This window comes from Odontesthes bonariensis, chromosome 13, assembly GCF_027942865.1.
Source record: "Odontesthes bonariensis isolate fOdoBon6 chromosome 13, fOdoBon6.hap1, whole genome shotgun sequence".
NCBI lineage: Eukaryota > Metazoa > Chordata > Actinopteri > Atheriniformes > Atherinopsidae > Odontesthes > Odontesthes bonariensis.
This window is the reverse complement of record NC_134518.1, coordinates 25,978,425-26,002,701: the sequence shown is the minus strand read 5'-3', so window position 1 is coordinate 26,002,701 and position 24,277 is coordinate 25,978,425. Positions and strand designations below refer to the sequence as shown.

General features: G+C 38.8%; 1 protein-coding gene across 5 annotated transcripts in view; it reads left to right on the top strand.

The window, feature by feature from the left end:
* The first annotated feature begins 761 nt into the window (after positions 1-761).
* enox2 (ecto-NOX disulfide-thiol exchanger 2) overlaps positions 762-24,277 on the top strand; it is a 163,765-nt gene continuing 140,249 nt past the window's right edge. For all 5 annotated transcript variants that reach the window (XR_012772741.1, XM_075481791.1, XM_075481793.1 and 2 more), the window contains exon 1: positions 762-925. The gene's annotated coding sequence lies outside the window, so the exon portion shown is untranslated. The remainder of the gene's footprint in view (positions 926-24,277) is intronic.

The window sequence follows — 24,277 nt, the reverse complement described above, 5'->3', positions numbered from 1 at the left end:
GAGATGACCAGGAATGGGCAAAATAATATTTCCAATCTGGGAGAAGCGGTAGAGGTGGTGGAGGACTACAAGTACCTGGTTGTTCAAATGGACAACAAACTGAACACTGAGGCTGTCTACAAGAAGGGACAGGGCACAGGTACCCAATTTGGAAACTGATAAAAGTAATTCCATTCAATAAACAAATATTTTATTCATATTATAAAGTAGAAAACATATCAAATATTGAAAAGTGAAGCCAGTGCAGCCATTGAATTTAAGATAAGCTCATATTAGTCTCACTTAATGAACTGAATAAATATTGGTTCATGAGATTAGCAAACAAATTGCATCCTCTTTTAATGTACATTTTACACACCCTCCAAACTTATTTTTGGAATTGGGGTTGTATATTTGGAAGAAAAACAAATCAAATATGATATTACAATAATTTGAAATGGGACATTCTGCTTAAATAGTGCTTTTAAATGAATAATTACAAGCTACATTTTGTTCTTCTGTGTTAACAGAGCAACCAACAAAAACAAGAACTAAATTTTCTCAAACAAGAAATAAACGTTCTAAATATATACATATATTTGAATCTGTCAGTAAATGCTTGTCTCGTCGAAGGAAATGGCGATTATCAATAACAGGGACGCTTACGTGTAATTCTATGCATTATGACATGGCGCTTTCCTGACGTACATCACTAAAACGAAACCACCCAAAGCACACAACGTCAACGAAAAGCACGTGTCGCCCTCTCGCTTGCCGTACTTGACTCCGCCATTCTCTGACAGGTCTCGTTGCTAACCAGTGGCTTTCCTTGGTTACCCACTCAGCGAGAGCGAGAGCAACTGGAAGAAACTCCAAGTACTGTGTGGCTTGAAGGGAACTTTTCAGCTGCCCAGAGAGTATGGGAGAGGACAGAGGCAGCATACAGGTGCGTGTATTCTTCTTCGTTGGTTTCTTCTTTCACTTCACCGGCGCTAACGCAACTTCTGACAATGGCAGTTCGGGTTAGCTGCTGTTACTGCGTCGCTGCAGCGGAAACTTTGCAATGAAACCCATCATCGCTCGTTTTGAACTTTAGAAAGCGGTTTATCATCAGCCATTGTGCAACCACAAATTTAGGGTTTGCCTGCACTTGTTTCTGTCACGTTAAGTCAACTGACCGCAATTACCAACTTTACCGATTTTGGATTTAGTTAAGCTGTTTGGCAGTGTAGCATTTTATAGCATCTTGTGAGCATCTGCAGTGGCTGTTCCCCTAGTACTTACTCATTTTCATGATAATGATAACCATAATATCTAAGTCGGTTCGAGAGAAAGCTTTTTTTCTGTCGAAAGGACGCTTGGAGAGCAGCAGGTGGCCTGATAGAGGACGTTAGAAATATTAAGTGTCTTTTTTGTGATCTCATTTAGCTTTTGCATTGCAACAGCTTTTCTTTAAAGTATCTACTCTTATTTTGTAATGAGAGAACAATACACATATACATATAATAATATACATATAATACAGACTACATGTTATGATGCATCAAATATAACATCGCAATAGACATTTTTTATACATTCTAAGCAATACATCTATAGATAGAGCACACACAGTCCAGCACACTTAAACAGATAGTTGTATACAATTACTGAACTTAGAAGGCACTGAAACCCTTTTACGTCAGAGAATATGATAATAATAATTATAATGCTACTTGTAACAAAATTCAAGCCATACTTGACAGGAATATATTCATGCATTGCTTGAAATATGATAATACACTGAGCAAATGTATTATTGTGTTTTGTCACAAAACAACACCCAGTTGCATCCCTTGTTGAAAAATTAAGTGCATTTTTTACTTAAAAAAACATTATAAAAGAATAGAGCCACCTGTATTTCACTTGAAACCAAGAAGGACTTTCAAACATCATCACAATCTTAATTCTTAAGAAATAACTCATTTTGCTGTGTTGTTTCAGACGAGCTGCAATTTCTCTTGTTTTATCAAGTGAAGCGTAAAAGGAAATCATTGAAAAGCAATCTTAGTGAGACAAAACCAAAGCTGAAATCACCTCTTTGTTTAAGAATTACTTGATATTTTTTCTTCTTTGATGCTTCCCAGAAGTTTCCCTTTCTCCACTTGCTTTATAAATATGATATTTACACTGATATTAAGCTTTTAAATCAACTGCACCGCTTTGATAAGTAGCAATTCGGAAAGTATGAAGACAGAGGAGAGTTGTTATATCAGTCAGTGTGCATAGTGACAAGGGTGCCTGTATGATGGAGACTCAGAGTTGTTATGCCTTTTCTAATCTGCTTTCAATTTCTTCTTCTGTAATGATGAAAGGAAACAGCAGTTTTCAAATGGCTGATGGCTGCAGGGTCATGACTAACAATTATTATGCTTTGAAATACCACAATTGTTTGGGCAACTTTAATCTTTACAAAATGCAGAGAGTGTGGCTGATATAATGCCGGGCTGATGAAGTTAAATGAAGACTGGCATCTGATCTTTTTTTGTCACTGTACCCGACCACCTTAGAGCCATTTTGCTGTTTCATGGCCATAAACAGCTCTGACGTGGGCCCTCAACAGAAAGGTGGCATATTGTTCAATTCAAATCTTTTTGAATAGGAAAAAAACTCCAACATTCATTAGATTACATGAATAGTTTGATCTCAGTGCAAAGAATGAATCATTTCAGCTCAATTTGGGTAGTATGGAAGGGAAGTTCATCTGCTTGGAAGGTTAAAATTATTTGTTTGGTTTGAATGAACCTAGCTGTGGACCAGTCATTGTGTGCCTCCAACTGACTGCTTGTCATTATGGCTCTTTTCCTCAGGAGTGATGCTGCGCTGTGGAGATCAGTGTAGAGAATGATGTTAAAAGGTGGAGGCTCGTCAAAGAGCATCGCCCTTTCATCAGCAAAACAGGTGTGGAGAGATGGACATTATGAGCGGACAGACTAACCCGTCCCGTCCCTCTTGCTATCGGGAGTTGGGGGGAATTCATGGCAGAAAACGCTGTGCCAGCATCCAAAACTTTATCGTTCAATTAAATTATGTGTTTCGCACACTTCCTGAGGTGGGCCTCCCAGGTATATTAACAACAGCCAAAATGTATTTTGGGATTGATTCTCATATTGATTGTCTTTATCTATGTCTCTCAAGACAAATGTACACCGTACTGTAACCTAGAATGCTTCCCCTCAGAAATGTAATTGCACTTAACTGTGACACACACACACACACACACACACACACACACACACACGCACACACACACACACACAGCAGCAAATGCGAGTGGTCTGCTTGGTATGCATGTTGAAACACTGTTTTGCTTTGCTCAAAGCAAAAATCTATTTATACAGATGTAACAGGCTGTGCTATCTTACTTGTACATAATGCCAAAGCAATAACAAGTCTGTGACACAAACATGATGGTGAATGACATTTGTGAGTCCCAAAATGTTAAGTTATTTGAAAAGAGCAAGTCACTCTTGAATTATTTTATAATGTTTTTCTGACACTTTTGAAAGAAAGTAACTCAACTTATCTCCTCTAAGGTTTTATGCATCTGGACATAACAGATAAACACTTGGTCCTTGCCAGGTCTTAAAATGAGGCACATGCTGATTCAGATCACACTTTGTTATTATTTATTATTTCTTGAAGAAGAACTAAGCCAAAATGCAGAGGCAGTGTGTGAAAAACTAAATAAACCTTTGCTGCCTCCTCACCGCAGTGTCAGAATGCAATGCTTAAAGAAACTGCGACTCTACCAGCCTCAGTCAGTGTGTTAAATGTTAAAGTTTATGACACTACGATGAGAAAAAGGCAGAACAAATATGGCTTGTTTGGAAGGGTAGGGTAGAAGAAAGCCTCCTCTTTCTGTACGGCCTATGTTAGCAAAGTTGCAGCTGAACAAGCCACGAGACTTAAAAAAATGCCAAAAGTGAAGATGTTTGACTGTACACAGCAAAAGATCAAACACAGCACATCAGCACAAACGGGCTTGTTTAATACAAACTGCAGAATGGCCGCAAAAGAAAATAATCAAGGCGTCGCGATGACCAGGCGATAAAGTCCAGGCTTCGGCCTGATTGAAATTCTGTGGTGGGACTTAAAGAAAGCTATGCATCAAAGTCAATTAACTTGACTTGGCTATGGAAGCCAAAAGATTAGTTTTTTCCCACACTGCTGCTGCATTTTGGTGTTGTTATTGTTATTGTTATTATTATTATATTTTTACATGCAAAACTTTAGAAGGTGAAATTAAAAGAGAGGGTACTTTCTTTTTCACAACCTTATATAGTGATGACTTCTGTAAAAGTAATGTGAAAATGATAAGAATAACCATTATGCTACTAAATGTTCGGATAACCAGCCTTTGCACATGAGTAGAGAGGCTGCCTCTAAAGATATGGAGGCTCATTACCGTAGACACCTCTTCAAGTACATTCATCTCCAGAAAGGCTCATGATGAGGTGCATTTCTTCAGAGATTTGAAGGATTACTGAGTCATTAATGGTAACATAATGCCAGTGATATATGGCGTGTCATACAGGTCTGAAGATCTGGGTCCAATAATGGGCTGAAGCATGTCTTCACAGGTATAATCCTAAATCTCAGCTCCATGTTTAGCCAGGACTGGTGTCCTTGATAGAAAAGGTTAATCCCCACATTGATTAAAGATGGAGGATGCCATTTGTGCTGGCCCTGTTTTCAGACATACAACCAGAACCTGGGAAGAGAAGTGACATTTCAGATGCTTTAAGCATATAAGTTCGCCAGTTTAAAAGCAGTGCAGTGGCCATGTGTGCGTGCTGCAGCGGCGTGGTTGCGCATAATTCCGTGTTTTATAAAGTTTAGCATTTTCCTGTCACCTATATGAACTTAAGAGGTGAAAAGTGGTAATTGATGGAGGTTATTTTATTTTAAACAACTAGCTCTCGCAACTAGTTTGCTGACAGAAGGCTCCTTAAAGGCAGGGTAGGGGATCTTTTTCTGGAACATTTTTTTACATATTGCTTGAAATACTCTTCACACCCCCATTGCAACCAATTAATTAAAAGTTTTGACACAAATATGAAAAGTTTTAGTGGCCTCTAGAACGTACAATCTAGGAAAAACAGTATCCAATCATTGTGAACGGACCGTTCACAATGATTGGATTCTGATGCCGTCTATCAAACTGCAATCTGCTCCTCCCTCCCCCTCCCCCTCCTTCCCCCTGTGCGCGTACCCTGCTCCGTGAACGAAGCTTGGCAGGAAGCTAAACTAGAGCCAGCTTGGCTAGCACCTAGCATTATTAAACGTATAGTTAGCATAAACTAAATACTAAATACGGCAACGATCGATGCTTGCTGTCAGAACAGCGCTCGTGCACCTTCGTGCTCGTGCGCGTTCATGTACTCTAGAGGCGTGCCTTCGGGGGGAAAGTGAAGAAAAGGGTTGGGACTTTTTACCTGTGTATTTTCAAAATGCAGCTTCGCTGGACTCAAAATCCAGGATCTCCTACCCTACCTTTAATGCCTGTGCTGATAAATATAAGTATTATGGATAAATACTTAGAACAAAGTTTTGAAAATAGAAGAAATTGACTGCAGCCACTGCTGCCAAGATTATGTTAAATTTCTGTCACTTTGAGGTTTAATTTTTCAAGGGGAGACTCCCACATTTCCATCATGTTTAAGCTTCTCTTGTACATCTTTTATCATGTGAAGGATTAGGCTCAGAAGTCTACCCGTCTTGATTTATTTAAGCGGTGTTGAGGACTGCGGGACCAAGATGTAATAGGCGTGTCAATATTCGTCATGTCAGCAGGTTTTGCTTCATTAATCTGCCTGATTGATCCAGGATCCATGTGGTTCAATGACCTTGCTTTGCACAAATAAGAACTGCATCCATGCCAGTGTTACCTGATCTACAGCTCTGCTGATGGATTTGTGCTTGACTTATTGAAGGCACAGGGCACAGACATATGTAGACACCAAAGCTGTGAGTGCCAAGTCTTTTCATGTGCAACAGTAGAAGAGGCCTATTGTTCCATTTTATGATACTATAGTCGTGGCTGTAGCAGCAGCCTGACGTTGATTGTTGTCCTTCCATTCACTTGTGTAGTGAATTCGAAACAAATCTTCGAAATGGCGCCAAAAAGATAATAAGCCTCTTGCGTATTTCGATGAATGGGTGTAGACTGATTAAAAACAAGCTGTATAGTGCTGTCAAAAGGTGGCACTATAGGCTATTTTATGCATTGCTGTAGGTAAACAGCAAAAGCACTGAAAAACCACTTCAAATAGGTAAGTCGAGGATGAGTGTATGAGGTGAGTATTAATAAGATAAGGGGAATGAACAGTTAATAATAAAAAATAAAACTTTCAGTAAAGTACAAAAAGGTTTATATGCTTACTTGAAGGATAATGAGGGGATGGACACAACTTTGCAAAGATCAAATAGTGTGATTCACCTGCTGTTTATGGTCTGAACCAGCAAACAAAAACTCATGTCACTAACCAGCATCTTCCTAGGTATGATGTAATATTCCAGATATTATATTCCTCAGATGAGCTCTCTTCATTTTACTCTTGTTGTGGATGTCCACTACAGTTGTTGTTTCCTCTTTCTTATGGTGAATTACAACCACTGGTAATTTATGCCGTCTCGCCACTCTCTGGCAACATGACGCAGAACAGTTTATTCAGTTCGAACCAGTTGATGGAAATGTCTTTTTACTTTTGAATAAGTCGCCTCAGATTTACTTCGCTTGAAAATGAAAAGTTGGGAGAAAATGGTTGGAACCAGTTCCCGGGTTTCCATCTGAAGCAATTCTTTGAAAAGCTGTCAAGCAATCATTTGCACTGTAGCATCACCTTTACATTACATTTGTCCACCTATTCATGGCTATTTGCCAGGAAAAGCTAGATTTCCAGAACAAAACAATAACATTTTATTTATTGATTATTCAGAAATCAATATTTTCCACACATATATTCTCTGCTCACGCTTGCAGTACTCAGACTTAGAGTTCCAATGTATAACATTTACGGTGATCTTTTTGCTCTATAACGCAAGATCTTTCCTGCGTTTAAATTCAAGTATATTCTCTTGTCCCGGATTTATCTTGCCTGTTCAAAATGTGACTTTGTGCAGCTCTGTTTCAGAAACAGTGCCAGCTGTCATTTCTATGACGCAGACAGGGCAAGCTATGATGGCTGTTAAAAATGTTGAAGGTCCTTTTGTGAAGCCAGTGTTCTTTGTTCTTTGCTGCTATAAACAGTAAACACATGGTGGTGCAACATGTTAGACTCCATGAAAGATGTCTTCTGTACGTATGTGTGGTTTGTTTTCAGTTTTTTTTTTTTTTTTTTTTTTGGAACAGCTACCAATTACTCCCTCATGTATTGTGACGGCACCACATTTATGCATATGCCTGCCCCAAAGGACCAAGCACTGAGGTGGTTTTGATATATGTAAAATGGCTTATCTTTGACACATCTTGTCGTTTAAGTAACAAGTAGAAATATGTCTGCTATTTCTGCCTGCAATCCTAATGCAGTTTATTAAAATGCATTAATATAACAGCAAGCCCACTCTCCACCATATGGTCAATATTTCATTACTTGGTATTGCTGTGAGTGGTGTGCAGTCACTTTCAGAGCCCACATACACTCTGTCATGTCCTTGATTATCAATGTTCTGCATTCTGCAGTTGAAATCTTGTTGAGGAATATTCACAAGATTTACAGGTTTATTTGCCTCTAGGTAATTCAATTAACTGTACCACTCTGCTTTGTAGCAAAAACGAGCTGTATTATAGCGCATGTCAGTCATAAATGAACCAGACACCTTGCAAGTACTCCACATCCAGGCTATGTTATTATAAGAAGTGGAATTGAACTTTGATATTTTGTTCAAGCTTAATAGAAGAGAGGGTTATTATAACCTCAGACCATACCTGAGATCAAACTTTAGCTCATAGAAATTAGTCAGTCTTCTCTTCATATTCTTCCAGGTTGCTTAGATACTGCAGGAAGGTGATTACTCTGTGTTGTCAAAGTGCATTGTTGTCCGTCATTGACATTAAGCTTAATAACAGTTTGTATAACTTCAGTATTTGTTTTGATAGGTTCTGTCCTTGTAGTGCCATGCAAATGTGTTAAAATTCAGTTATAAATTCAGACTCTTCAAACCTTTTTCTCCAGCAATGAACTGTCAGTTGTAAGCAGTGGACAAGAACATCTTCAGTTTGCACCGTGAAGGCAATTGGGAGGAAGGGTGTCAAATTGGTATCAGCGAGGTTTAGCAAACTCTGGTGGTCGCTGTTGAGCGTGAGGGTGGATCAGTCATGCTTTGGGCTTGTAGTGCACTCAATTTGTTGTTTGAGAATGAAAAGTGGAAGATATCGACAAAACCATAATGATCCAGTGTACCACCTGAAGATGCACAAGCCAAAGGTTTTGCCCTGTGCCTGAGCTGCCCTGTGTCTGAGCTGCCGAAACATCATAGAAAATCTACAAGTACACGTCAAAAACGGCACACGCAAGGTCATTTAAAATCTCCCAGGACTGGAGGCCTTTTTTAAAAAAAAAAAAAAAAAAAAAAAAAAAAAAAGGTACAAATCATCAAAACAGAAACTGAAAGACTCAGCTGGCTCACACAAAAAAAACCAGTTACAAGCTGTGATAATTGCTACAGGAGTGGTACTGTGTACTGACTGTGCTGGACACATTAACTTTAACTGTTGGTTATCATCCATTTCTGTCTTACACTGTAAATGTTCAAAATAAAATAGGATTTTTCACAAGATGTAGCAAAAATGTGCTAAGTTCATATCTTTTTCTTTTTTTTCTCAATTTTTTGATTTTTATCAGCTAGATGTATGTGACTAGTCTCTGCTGCCTAAGGTCATCCCTCTAAACTTAACTCAGTGAATGCTGCTCTTTACTGAGGCCAATTGCTCCCCCACCTCTGAATCTGAGTGAGGAAATGTGGCTTTCATTCAGTTGACTCACAAGGGAAATGCCGTCAAAGCATCATATGTCCATCATTAGTTGTTTTTCTTCTTTCTTTTTGTTTTACCAGTGGTGGATACGATGTTACTGTGTTATCTTTTTAGGAGAAGCCATATTTCAGAATATTCCCTCTTCATCGCAATGAGCAGGGGCTGGAAATGGACAAAGTTGTTGTGATGATGAAGATATTTAGTGAGTAAAGTAGCTTAATTAATGGGACCTCCCTTGTAGAGGTCCTATGTTACTGTCTGTTCTTTTAGACAGAAATTGCTGTTAAAAATAAATCTATGCCATAAGTTTAAACATCAGCAAACATTCAGTGACAAAAATAAACTAGCTATGAATGACTGTATAGGTGCATATGCTGTATTCATTCCAGGTGGCTTAAAAATAGAGTGGTGAATTTATTATTACTCCACCTGCCCCATGGGATACGCTGTAGGCTTACACAGATATGTAACTTTGGTGAAAATGAATTAAATCTTTACAATGACCGCTCAATGACTGCGTACAGACGCAGTAAACAAATATCAATGCTTTGTTTTGGGTTTACTTTATAAGGTTGATAACAGGTTCCAGTTACTGATCTCTTGTGTTCTCGGGCTGTATGAATTGCTGTTAAAGTTGGTCTAACCATCTCATGACAATATACTTCATCACTCTCTTCAGTCAGCCATTTAGGTTGTGTGGATTGAAGCTTTAGGCTGTGTCTCTCCATCAGATCTCAGTGGACGCTGATATTATGTGAAGTCTACGAAAGGTGTAAAGTAAATTAATTTCATACCCGAGTAAGTCTGGAGGCTGCAATGACATTGACAAGTCGAGAGGTGGTGGATGTGCTTTCAAGTTAATCCAGCCCAGGAAATTGTGTTGTGTTCATTATACCCAACCGATTTCAGACAAGGTTTGCATGTCAAATTGATGCACCAATTAACGGTATAAACTGTATATTTTGTTTTGTGCGGATTACTGAGGTGCTGGAAGCCTTTTGGGGAAGGCAATTACTTTCCCAAATACCATATTTTTCCAAGAAGCCACACTTGGGGAGTTTCGATGAAAGGTTTTAATCTTAGATGATTTAGCTAAACCCTCAGTAGTATGATGAGGCACAAGGACTTGGATCATAACAAAAGGGGGCTCACTGTATCAGTAAATACTAATGCAACATTACATGCCCCTTGTACAGTGTTCTTTATAAGTGACAACTACATATCTCTAGCGAATAGGAACCCTTTTCCCTGGTTCATTTAGATGTTATATGATCGTTCTGCCTTTCTTTGGTCCCAACAGATATATGCATCCTGTAATCAATCTGTAGCCGGCTGTCAGTCGGATGCACTGGAAACCCTAAAGCTGTGAATCACTTGTACTACTAAAATGCAATCTTATCCTGGTAGATTTAGCAAAAACAGACTTGGCACCATTACTGCAACTTTTTGATGAAAGACGTCTCCTTAGTAGCATCTGAAATGACTTCAGCTCTGAAGCCCAGATAAGTTTCTCACGACCATTGTGCCATGTCACAGCCAGACATCTGGGTTAATATGCATTAGGATTGAATAGTTTGGAGCAAGTGCCGCAATCAGACATAGAAACTCAACTTCTTCTCCAGGTTACAAATCAAAAGTTTTTATTCTGTTACATATATGAGTATTTGAACTTATTACTTACTTTTTAACTTGTTGGTGCGTGTGCTTGAGGGTGTTGTAATCCAGAAGCGAGTCCTCTTATGATTTTTTCATACAATAATAACACCTAATAATGTTCATCAGTTTCAGTATTTCAAGCACCGTGTGTGTTGTTGGTACCCTTCTATAAGAAATGTAAATCTTTCCTTGGGCTGTCCAGGTGACCATATAATTAAATTAATGTTAGTTAACTAAGTAAAGCCGAATAATGCATGTTAGGTATTCATCATAACCCTCAAAGGTTTAGAAAATTATAGATGTAACTTGTACTGCACCTATCGGTGTACTGTCGTGTCTGTGAAGGAGATTAAATCTCTCTGGGGAAAAACAAGAGTAAAATAATATGACCTGTAAGGGGGGTTTAAAGAATGTGCAGACTGTTGATGAAAGGACACCCATCTTGAGCTGAATAGAAGTAATGCATTTGGCAAATACTGGAGGATTTAAAGTGTGCTCCATTTGCTGATAGAAACCAGAGGTGTATAGTGCCTCTTTTTCCCTAAACTAAGTACATAAGATGAACATGTCGGCAGAACTCACTGTTAATCTCCCCTTCCTGTTACCCGTTTCTGTATTCCATTCAAATTCCTCACCTCTACGCCTGTGTTAAATGTGTTGTGCTGGCCTTGGTTTAGCTGGTAGATGAATGACAGCCGTCGGAATGAGAGTTAGAGATGACACAAACAATTAAAGGGCTGGATCCAGCTTGGACTGACCTCCTGATCAATGGACTCCTATTTAGAGGTGCCAGGCCTGAGAGAAGCACTCTTTTACCAGACTAATAAAGATGGCAGTGAGAGTAGCTCCTGGGCTGGACTGCCGATACTTTTAACGCCTCCATCGATTCTCATTACTGTTAATGGTTTCTTTGCTAGAATGAGATGGACATTGAAGGGGCCGTGGGTGGACATGGGCATAGTTGGAGTTTTGGTCAGGAGCAGAATCATCATTTTATGACCTTTTTATAATTGGAATTTACGGAGAAAGGGTCAAGTTTCAGTTCAGCGACTCCTTCCTGTAAAGCAGTGTGTAAAAGTAGTTGTGATGCTGACAATGATTGGCTCATAAACCTCACAGGAAACACACTTCAAATCAAAAAAGTAATCTTTCGAGTGCCATTCTACTTAGATTAGTCTAGTTCTAATCCCATGAACTGCTGCCCCCATTCAAAGAACTGATGCGTTTGGCCCATGTGAGGCTGCTTAAAGGTTGGATTGAGAATGTTTTTATGAATGGAACTAACATAAGAAGAGTTCGACTGACTGGCATATCTGGTTGTCTGATAGCTCATTCCTTGTACTCACGGGAGGTATTTCTGAGTTTATCGCAGTAGTAAAAACTTTCCACTTTATCTCAATACAAACCAGGTTGGCAGCAGATTAGTACAATTTTACATGGTCCACACTTCAAGGTATTTTACCTTGATTTGTCCGCTTGTACATATTTTATAGGCCAATGCAGTTCTTTGCCAGCTGGCTTCACATTGTACTGTGTAAAAGTGTGCTGTGGCTCACTGACCTTCGAAATGAGAGAAGAAGCTCAAACTTGTGCAGCAGTACCATTGTTGTGTGAATGCAGCTTTCAAGGCTGTTTGTTGTTTGAATCTAAAGCAACAATGTGGTGTCAAAAATGTTCTTAATTGTTAATTGCTACATTTCTGATGCCTGAGGACTTACTGAGAGCCATGAAATGATGGTGTATTCAGGTTTTTAGCTAAACTTTATGTTGTTCTGTGTCAATTTTCTGTATACAACGTGAAGCCAAACTGCCACAGTGTCCTCTTAGCCAGAGTGCTGTGGCCTGCTTTTTGCGTTAAGTGTACTTTTCCTTTCAACCAAGGTCTTTGAATCCACATTAAAATGGGAGGCATGGCTTTTGCTTTAAGGCAGAATAAACCAAATGTATGAGGAAAAAAAACAACAACAACAACAGATGGACTCTTACAAAAGTAAACCTTCTCCATCAACTGTTACCACACATGAGAGTTGTGTGTTGGTGTGTTTCTTTGCCCTCTGCCTGTATTTCTTTTTAAATTTTTATATTGCTTTCTTTGGGACGTTTATAGGCACCAGCCAATGTCAGAGCATGTGTGTGAGGAACATAAAAACTCTGCAGTCAGTTCAAATTGTCCCCTTCTCTCAGCTTTGTGTGTGTGTGTGTGTGTACTACACACACATGGTGTAGGATCTTTCGACAGAGCAGGGATTTTCACATTAACTGCGACGATGCAGTATCCTTCCTCTGGGGTGTAAAGACACGTGGACGCGTTTAATTCTGCTCTAGATTGCTGTTAAACAGTTGATCAATATGTATATTTTTTCTGATACATTGCTTTGTTCTGCGATTGGCCACATCCTGAATTTGCTACTTTAGCTCAATCTCACTTGTTGAGCCAGTGAGGAGGTGCCAGGTTTAAATGCTGTTCCCAAATGGTATCTGAAAGGCATTGCCAAGTCTGGTTGTGTGTTTCACTGAAGCAGTTGCCCTGTTCACTACATAATGACTGTAGACAGCTGTCTTTGTCCACAGAATCGAATGTCTTTCAGCTGCTCCTGTGGACGAAAACTCCCTCAAACATGCTGACTGACTAATTTTGACACGTTGACACGTTACATGAATTCTAATATTTTTAAACTAATGACTTGTTGGTGCCGATATTCAGATATAAAAAGGGAGTAACGGCGTAAATTAAGTATTTTGTTTTCTTTTTATTTCTTTCATTTTTATCTCCTGAAAAATTGGGAAACTTTTCAGTGTAAGTGGTGAAGTCCTTCACATGAGAAATGCGCTTGAGGGGGTAACACAGTATTGAGGTTATTTTGCTTGCAGGATAACTTCTGTTCTTGGTTTTCCCAGAGGCTCAGGTGCTGCTTGCCTCTCAGAAGCTATTACTGCTGGAATCTGCCTTTAGATTCAGCAGCAGATATGAGCAGCGGTATCTCCTCTAATTGCCTGTTGTCTATGAACTACTAACTACCGGGATTGTGGGCTGCATGTCAAAGAGCTTCCCCAATCTAGATTCAGTGCCTGTGTTTGGACTTGTGCACAAATTAGATGCATGCTTATTTGAATACACTGTAGTGTATTTTTCTGTCCATGGAATAATTCTAAACTATATAGTTATGTAGACAGTGAAAGCATATTACTTCTATACCTAATTTCAGAATATCCATATACAGGATGGAAACTATAAAGAACATTTTAATTGGAATGTTGCTGAATAGACAATACTGCTCTGTTGTGCAGTTTGAAAAGATGCACCGATTCCTCTCAATCATCTCTTTATGTTCCAAGTTGTTGGACACGTGGTTGAGCCCATATTGGATTGTATTTGCGTATTTACTGTATAGACTTCGAAGAGCCGTTAAAATGCAAAACCCAATCTGGATTCTCTGCTACTCTGCACTGACTGATGTTTTCCTTTATTCAGACTAAACAATATATGATCACGGATATCTATTCAACTTTAGAGGAATACCTATATATAATGAAATCATGTAACTCTGAGAATCTTCTGGCAAACTGAACAGAGCTGTGAATGGGGTAATAAGTACGGTGAAAGTTAATGACGATGGATCTAATGCCAAGTCCAAACTCCTGATCCCATCGAAAGCTCCTAATCAAGCTCATTTGCAGAGGAGCTAAAGTCAACAAAGCCTCCTGCTACCTGTTCCAAACAGCACACAATAATTTGAGGTGTTTATAGGTGTTCTCATTTATAATCACACTGACTGGAAACTTGCCAGGGACAGGCGTTTAAAAAGTAGTGATATTTATGTTGTTGTGATTATACAATCTATAAATAAATGATCTACTTTAGATCAAAGTGAAGTCCTGTGTGGACATGTGACCTGTCTGACATGTGACCTGTCTGAGGTGTACCCCGTCTCCTCCACTTGCCCTGTGACATCTGAAATAGGCTCCATCCTCAGAAATGATTTGTAGCCACATGTAAAGAAATTGGGAAGCTACATTCCTGTGTTTGCTTGTTGCTAATTAAGTGCTAAGTCTAATTTTACACATGCTAAATATCTGTGCGACACTCACTAGGCAGTACCGTGTCCTAGTTTAATACCCAGTTTGGAAGCAAATGGGTCAAAGTTGCTGTTTTTATCTGGGCACGGAGGAATGCCCATCAGTGCAGCCTTCAGCAAAAACTTTCAAGGTGAAAGATTTGATGAGAGCAAATACTAAATCCGTGCAATAAACAAAGAAGCCTTTAATTCTTTTGTTTACTGTAATTTTACTTGTAATTTTAATTTGACTCATTTTAAGTTTCTCGTCATCCTGTCTCCGAACACCCACTGGAGTCATCTGTAAGATATGATAGAAGCTTATTTGTCATGGTTTGGTAAGGGAGGACCCAGGTGCAGACACGGACAAGAGCCAGAAGTGAACAAAGGATTTATTTTAAATATAAACAAAAAGCGCAGCAAAGCTGGAACACTGAAAAAACTAAACTAAACATAAAACTAAGAAAATAACAAAACCAGACTGAAATACGAGGAAAACCATGGAACATAGGACGGAACAGCTTAACGGGGTAGATAGACGGGAAGTGAGACGAATAAGACGAGGATCCGGCAAGGAGTGGTGAAACCAGAAAGACATATTTACTGGGGAGGTGATTACTGAACAGGATGCAGGTGAGGGAAAGACAGACTGAGGGGAGAGAGAGAGATGGCACGGGGCGAGGGAGAGCACGCTAACTATGAAAATGAATCAAACACACAAAGAATACACGAGGAGTAATTAAACATAACTGAATGAGAAACAGAACTAAGGTGAAACAAAGACTGATCTAACACAGAAAGAACTAAGAGCACTGAATAAAAATAATAGAGCCAATAACTAAGTACAAAAAACACCACTAAACACCCAGATCCTGACATTATTTGTCTCCTGATCTCTTTAATCTTAATCAAACTGAAAAATACTGATGCGATTGTCGCTCTCTCTATTGTCTCTAAGCTAAAGCTTCCTTTTGAACATTTTTGACCTTTTATTGTGGCGTAACTACACTGGATGCATTCTTTAAAGTTGTGTTAACGTGTTGGAATTTGTCATTGCTCTTTAGCAAAGGCAGTGACACCAGGTCCCTGATTGAATAGCAATCATCAAAACTGAAATTGACCCCAACTGATTTATTTTTTGAAATACTGCAGAACAATAAGCCAACTAATTTAGTTAATAATTTCCAATACAAACTGAAGGTTTAACCTATTAAATGTTTCATATTTCCTAGGTCTGAATGGGTTAATAGAGGGTACTCCTATCCCAGTGAATTAAAATGATTCTCACCTTTGCTCCATCTTTCTTCATCTTTCTCTTTGACTGTTGTGACACTATTCAACAGACACACACACACACACACGCACACACAGTCAGCAAATGAACTCCAGTTAGCTCTGTCACGCTCCGTCTTCAGCTCTCTTTCGTCCTCTCGAAGTAGAGGACGTGGTTTGATTGCTAGAATACCCACAACTCCCCATTAACAGCTTCATTTCAGGAGAACAATGTTTAAGCACTGTTTATAAATGTCCGCAGTTGTGAATAAGCTTTAAGCTGCACTATGCTTGCAACTCCTGTTCTTAGCAGAACTGAATTCAGAACTGAAATCAGCCACAACTGTAAGCACTTTTAAATCCAGGTTAAAAACATTTCTCTTTCGGTGTGCTTATGGTTGAGTTTATATTTTTCTTTTTCCCCTCTTCTTTGATTGCTTTTAACTGTGTTTTAATTTTTATTATATCTATTTTTTCTCTTTAAATTGCTTGTTTTATGCTGCTTTATGCTGTTCTTTTAAATGCCTTGTCTTTATGTAAAGCACATTGAGTTGCCTGTGGTATGAAATGCGCTATATAAATAAAGATGCCTTGCCTTGCCTTAACCTGTTTCTCATCCAGTGTCGATGTCAATTTTGAGGTGACTGCAAATTATGACAACTAAGTCAGCAAAGTCACAAATTCTAATACAGTCACCACTTGGTCGATTCAGTACACCATGAATCTCACTCATTTCTTTTTCTCTTGCATCTTCCAAAGCAGCAGTTTTGTGATGGTCGTAGTTAATTACAATATCTTGAACTCATCTCTGCCTCCAGCCTTTTGTATTTTTGAAAAGAAGGTTGGAGATATGCAGTAGGCTGAAACGGCTGTTGAAGCACCTACACACACTTCAGCTCTCTTTCACCACACCCACACATATTAATGTGCATGATCTCTTTCTTTTTGTGTGAGTTTGTGTGTCATCAGGAGAGAGTTTGTTGAGCTACTTTCTTAACGGTGAAAAGAGAAATATCCTTCAGCATGTCTTAGATAAACTTTACTCACTGTGTCACTGACAATTCCAATAATCATATACATTTTTTGGGACATGGATTCAATGATACTTTCTCAATTGAATATGAATTTTAAGTGATGAGGTTAGTCTTGTATGAAGAAAACAGAAGGAAAGCAGCTAATAAAATGCTACTACTATCACCTCTCAACCTGATTTATCACACTGCTTCCCAGTTGTGTCATGTATGCAGCGACAGAACTTCTCTTCAGAGAAATTGTTAAGCCTGCTAACCTTATTTCTAATGATTTATAGGAAGGATTTATATACTTTGTGTATACTTTCCTCTAATTCAACTGCTAATGTCCTGGTTTTTATGCACAACTCGACTCTAGCTTTATGTTGCCACATGGCCTTTTCAAGTCTTGGCCCCTTTCAAATTCAATGGGAAGGCTGTGTACCGCAATGGCCTAACACATTTGTTGAAGATGTATTCAATTTAAGTTAACAGCTTAAGGGTTGGACATACGCTCTCTGTATGTTAGAGGGTTTTTCTGCCTCTCATCAGGAACAGTCTGACCTTTAGGCTCCTCTTAGTTGTGTTACAGCTGTTGTTGTTCCTTTAGTTTTTTTTTCTGCCGTGGAAAAGGCAGAAGTCGAGATGAAGTAAAACGACCGTCTGGGGGAGCTGAGAGCGACACAAAGAGATACCGTCATGAAGATATAAAAAGGCTTTTAGTTGTTTGCCATGCTTTAAGTGCTTCAGGAGGATCAAAATGAATAGTTAACTCTTGGTTGTCTCTCCAACAGATCAACAAAATTAGCATCGAGATGAGCAATGCTCTCCCTCTCCAGGTCATCTTTTCTGGTAGATCTTTCTAAAGGAGTATTCAAACAGAATAGACTGGTCTGTTATGCACAGAGATAACCACAGAGAGAAGCTGCAAAATTCAGCTACAACAGCTCTTGAAATAGCTCTTATTTTTTTTCATACCATAACTTCATTTAAAAAGCTTGTAAATAGCATGCAGATTGAGAATTTTGCCAATCTACGCATATTTGATGGCAACCTATTTTCAGAACAGTTTCAAGATGTTCACCATTTCAAATTTGTTTACCTGTTCATTATATGTTGATAGCTTTCTTCTCTAGGCACACGTACGAGGTTTAACTGCATGTAATTGATAATAGGATGTTATTTTTCTTGAAAATAGACTGTTTGTCCAACTACAAGTTTATTGACAGTATAACAAACTGTCCTCAGTGTTTTGGGAGCTGTGGTAATGTGTTTGATATGTAATTTCTGAGTGATTCAGAGTCTTTACTTTTACCGGATCTGGTAAACACAGGGACGCAATAATTTAACAAGGTGACATGTTCATTACTGTGATAAACGCTCTGAAATGAAATATCGGTGCCACCAAATTACGCGTCCATGCCACTAATAGGAAAATGTAATTTGCAAATAGAGCTCGTTGGAGGTTTTAAGTCTCAGCAACTTGTTGCCTTGTTTAATTGCTGTGTGGTTTACTGGAAAATTGTGACTTGCCACTGGAAGTGTTTGTCAGGAGCAAATAAAACGTAATTTGTATTTAATTTCACATCTACATTAGCCATTATGCTAATCACTGTTGAGTTGCTGCTCCCATTTAGTTATTTATTTGTTTATTATGCCCAAGAACAACTTTTACTGCATCAAGAATCAAATCTCTGACATAAGCTTGTTTTTTTCATTTTATGCCATGTTGCCCTCGTGGCATTTCTCTTTGAAGTGACATGTTTTTATCAAATCCATTTGTAAATGTCACAGCGCTTATTTGCCTTCACAGCAGACATAATCCAGGTCATGTTTAAATGGCAGTTCCTTTGTGTAATTCTTACACAGCGATGCTTGTCTCGTGGCTAAGTTAATATATGCTGCTTGTGAAGGACATTGTCATTAGTTCGCCCCTCTTGGGAGGCCTTACTCTGCTTATTGTTTCCCTTGGTCTCTGTCTCTCTGCCTCAAGGCCGTCCTGGCGTAAATTATTTTCCTATAAATAGTCTGTCAGTCTGGCAAGACCAGGTGGCCTAATCTGCCACTTCTGTGTCTTGCTCTCCACCCAAGTGGTGTGGCAGTTATTTTTCTCCATGTGAACATTGGCCTCAGTTCCCCAGATGTTTATTCTCGTACACTGACATAAAAAGGCAGAAGCAAGGATGCTTTGTAGATTCCTCATAGTTAAGAGACACCTGATAATTTATTAAATGAAAAGGAAAATAGCTCTTCTTATGATCAGCAAGCTCGTGAAATGTTGTGGAAACAGGAACTCCAGCGATTTTAAGATTTGGAGTTTATTCATCTTTGGACTCGGCATCTCTAACTTGGAGAGATACTGCTCGTCTTCTTTGTGTTTCAGACTCTCCCATCAAAATATTTATTTTCTTTTCTTTTCTTTCTGTTGATTTCTGGCCCAGTGTTTAAATCTGCCTTTTGGAAAGTTTGACTCAATTTGCCATTATTTCATTTTTCTCATAGAGCAATCGATGCCTGTCATTCACGTCAGATCAGTTAAACATAAATATGTTACTGACTCAGATTTCTGACCGTGCATCATGTTTTTAATGCTGTTGTGGAATTGTTGAAGAAAACCAGTGTCTAGCACTAAGTTTCCCCGAATAGAGTGTTTTTATTAACTGCCAATAGTATGTCTGTCAAATATGGAGGACAGCAAGAAACAGCAGCCATTATTATTGTGCGGCTACAATCTGTTTGCCCCAGGTCGTTGTACTTCTGTGTGTGTTTGATTTGATCTGTTTAGTTTTTTTTAACTTTATGATGAACACTCATTAACACACATACTTTCTTAAGCTTGACTACCTCTTTGTAATTTGCAGTAAAATGGGATTGTAGGTCAGAAGTGGCAGGTTCAGCATGCACAGCATTAAACGATTGATTGAGCTACTTTTTGGTTCATCACATTCATTCACACACTCAACATTCATCACCGTCTACATTTTAAAGCGCTTTGCTGCTATATGAAAAGTTCATAACAGCTTTATCAGCTGTTTCCCATATAAATGATCTTTCATAGGTTGCCATCCCGGTCAGAATTACCTTACTGATTTGTTCTGTCTCTCCCCTGCCATCTTCATCCATTTTCCCATCAGAGATGCCAGCATGTCACCAGCAGCGCGGAAGTCTAATCGTTATGGGAACATTTTTTGTGACACCTGCAGCAAACACGAAGTCTGCTGGGCTGCTGAGGGAACACAGGGAGGTTTATCTGGGATGGCAGGCCTCGCGTCCAAAGCCATGCCAATACAACCAGCAGCACATAGCTCGGTGCTTCGCAGTCAGATAAGGCCCCCAGACAAAGAAGCGCCGCAGCGAGAACACACTCAATGCAAGGGAGGGGAAAAAAAGATATTTGACTAATAACCCTTGACACTTTGCTCCAGTTGAATGCTTTACTTTTTAGCCCCTGAGTTAGTAGTCTTTGCTTTTATTTTGAGCGTTTGTTTCAAGTGTTCAAGTTCAGGTTGGTCAGCCAACAAAGCTAATTTTGCCAAAGCATTTGGCTTGAGGGAAATGTGTCAGTTTTAGGTAGATTTACACTCAGGGATCTGTTGCAAACATTAGTTGGCCTAAAGTACGATTACACCCAGGGTTATGTGGACTTTTGTTGTTATTTTTAGCAGATTAACAAAACATGCATATTGCAGTTATATGATAAAGTGGCTTGATGTGCTGCCTCTAAGCTTTAATAATAATGGAGTGTATCTATATCGAAATGTGAGGCAGGGACATCATGAACATCACCAAGGAACAGTGCTTTATGAGACCCCCCCTGAAGGTGTCTTTAACTTGATCTCGTCAAGATCAGATGACTGACTCAGCTTCTGCTTAATATTTCACTCTTTCAGTACAAATATGTCATTTGTTTATACTGGGAAGCACTTTCCAATGAGCTGTCATCATACTTTTTTCTTTATCCTGTTTTATGACTAGTTTGCTTGTTGTGGTGAAACGTAAATTTCTGTCTTCTTAGACTCAGACTTAGTTTTCTTTTCTAATTAGCAGCAGGTTCTGCTTTACGCAGTCGCCACCTTCTATTGTCTTAGTCTAGTTTTTACTGCAGTCTGTGGTTTGCATCATAAAATCGGTTGCTATAGGGTCTCTCTTGCGAAAGACATATTTGATCTCAGTGGGTCTTCTTGGTAAAACAAACTGTATTCTTTCACATCGTAAGGTATTATTGGAAATAAGGATCCATCCATCCATTTTCTATACCAGCTTAATCCGTCGGTCGGGTCGCGGGGGCTGGAGGAAATAAGGATAATTAACGTTAATTTCTAAAGTTAATCTGTACCATTAAAATTAATGTCCTACTTCTAGTTGAAGCCATTTGAGTCTCATTCAGTGCACAATAGTGTGTGAACAAAAAGAGCTGCCTTTTTAAAATCTACAGTCTATTGTACGCAATATTTAAAGAGTGTCGATCATTATGAATCCAGCTATGAGTCAAACTTGGTCACTGCAACATGCATTTAAAATCTTTAAGAGTTATCTTTACACAGTGATAGGGAAACTGTGCTTCCTCTGTGCTCACAGAAGAAGGTACTCAGACTAAATAAATTGTAGTTGTGCGATACTCGACTGGGACAAATAAGCTCTGAAAGTATTCCAGATGAAAGTGAGAGAACAAATTCTTGATGTTGTTTCTTTTCCACATCGAGCCTCTTATCTGCCTGCACCTTCTTAGATTAGCTTTTTTTTTTTTTTTTTTTTTTTTTAGTAGGTCACATTTTTACCTGGTTCTCTATACGTCCATTTGTGGAGCTATGACCACAGTGAGAGCTCTGGACTGGGATATCAGCTCTTTGTTTGGTTACCTGTGGCAGACAACATTGAATCCCACAGTGCAACAACATGACTCAGCTAATTTGCCCGTTACCGTGATTATAAAGAGTGGATTTATCCCGCTAACACTCAGATATGATCATTAATTATGTAAAGAAAGGTAGGTTCCACATCCGTTTATATCATTCCATGTTTTCATACTCTGAAACCTGCAGCTATTCTGGACGGATCAAGTTATTTTCTTATGGTTGATGTACTTGACAGCGTTTTCTCTATCTGTCTTTGTGTCTTAAACTTTACTGAAAATAGTCTACGGGTCATCCATTATAAGTGGCTAGTGTACACAGTAACACAGCTTTGAATGTATTGGTGTCAGATTCCTTGAAGGAAACTCATTTGGCACGGGTCATCTCATGTGACCGGAGTCTTTGCTCAAAGAAAATACAGGCAGTCAGATGATTGTGTTTCTTGGTTGTTGTTATTTATTGTGCATGTTGGCATAAATATTTGTTGCTTGTCTGGCAAGAAATTAACTTTGTCACAGTGGCCCTATATTAAAAAGAGGCAAGGATTGCTGAGCCGAATGTTACATTGTGTGAACAGTAAAGTAATTTAGCTTCAGCAGACCACTTAATAGCTTTGGCTAATGCAGAGTTTGGAAATCCATCAGTCAACAGAGCCAGAGAGATGAGCAGTCTTCAATTGCCTGACTGTGTTGTATTTGGAGTTTGGCTACTCTCACAAGGAATTGAAACATCTGTGCTTCCTTTGTTGATTTTTTTTTTTTGTTTTTAATTCAGTTTTTTTTCTGTGCAGCCTTTAGAGCAGATGAAGCAGTATGAAGCTGAGAAAAAAACCCATGCATAGATTTGAATCTTTTGGCTGTTTTTCTGTTTATTTTTCTTATATTCAAGGCTGCCCCACTAGCCATCCTCGAAAGTAACTGGAGGCATATTCAATTTCTAATGCTTAGATTTGTATTAATGTAAATAGGATTAGCTAAAGACTGACAAATAATGATGCTCTAACAGTATCGCAGCACTCTGATGGTCCTTGTCAGTGGTGAAGTTGTGCTAGGTTGTATTTAAATGTATGTTCGATTTTGACTGTTATTGGCTTAGCAAGGATCAATGTAGTGGACAGGATCCTTCCCTCCTAAAGTTCTTTGAACTATAAAGGAAGACAGTGCATTTGCATACTTATTGCCAGGTCAGTGTGCAGCCAGTGAAAGCCCTCCTGCAGAGCCGGTCAGTCAGATAAGTCTTCTAATTTTAGATTTGGGTTTTTCAGAGGCTTTACTTCACTACACTACACTGAAAACTCCTTTTCATAGAGGTGTCCTGCAGTGAAAGTGTTTCTTGAATAAATGTATGTAAGTGTTTACTTTAATTTGGTAAGTTAGAATAAGGTCTTCAAGTGCAACAGATGAAATTCCCCCTGTTGTATTGTTATTAATCAGTCGCTTGTTGGGTAAATGTAGAGTGGAAATATTCCAATTAAACACCACAGTTTTATGCTTTGGTGCATTATTTCTAGTTTTCTTAGGTTCACACTTTTTATATTTCATATCCTATTAAAATCACCACCTGGGGCTTGTGTACGCTGTTGCTTTGTTTTAGTTTTTTTTTGTTATTTGTTGGTATATCAGAGTTTACACTTATCAGTAATATCAAAGCATAAGAATGAATATCTCATTCGGTCTTCACTCTCAGAAACCTTGAAAGTCTGTTTGCCGGGAACTACTGCATATGTGACAGGAAAAAAAGGGAGCTGTGTGAAATCTAATAAACCGCTCTAAGATATGTTACCACTGTTGGCAGTGGATGATAAAAGTTTGACAATAAAAAGAAAAATCTCTGCCAGATCTCTATTGTTGGCTTCACTTCCATGGTTGTGGCTGCCATAATACACCCACGTTTCTGACTGAGCCACTGAGAACTACTGAATGAAATTCTATTTGAACATCTAAATTTTGACGGTGCAAACGGATCTACCACGTGGTGCCTTGTGATTGCAAAGAATGACAATTAGACAGTGTCAGGATCTCAGTTTCCCGGTAGAGTATTTTGTTATTTAATCTGTATAGTGCGTATTACATAGAGAATAGCGAGTGATTTGGAAAGCCAAAGAGCAAACACAAATGGCTGTTTAAGAGCTTAGAAAGCCTTTATTAGATATCCTGTGTCATAGATTATAGACACCTTCTAGAGACAAGTTAAACATGGTGGTTCTTCTGCAGAATCACAGGGATGAACTGTAGATAGACGTAAAGTGTAGCACCTCCATTTCAGTATTATAGTGATGAGCTGTCAAAATCAATTAAGTCCGAGTGGAGCCAGATCAACTCTCCAGTGGCAGTGGAGTTCAGTAGAGATCTCACGATTGGCTAAATGGACTTGTTGGTTTGGGCTTATAGAATTCAGCCACACCGAACCGCCTTGTTGTTTTGTTTAGTTTAGTTT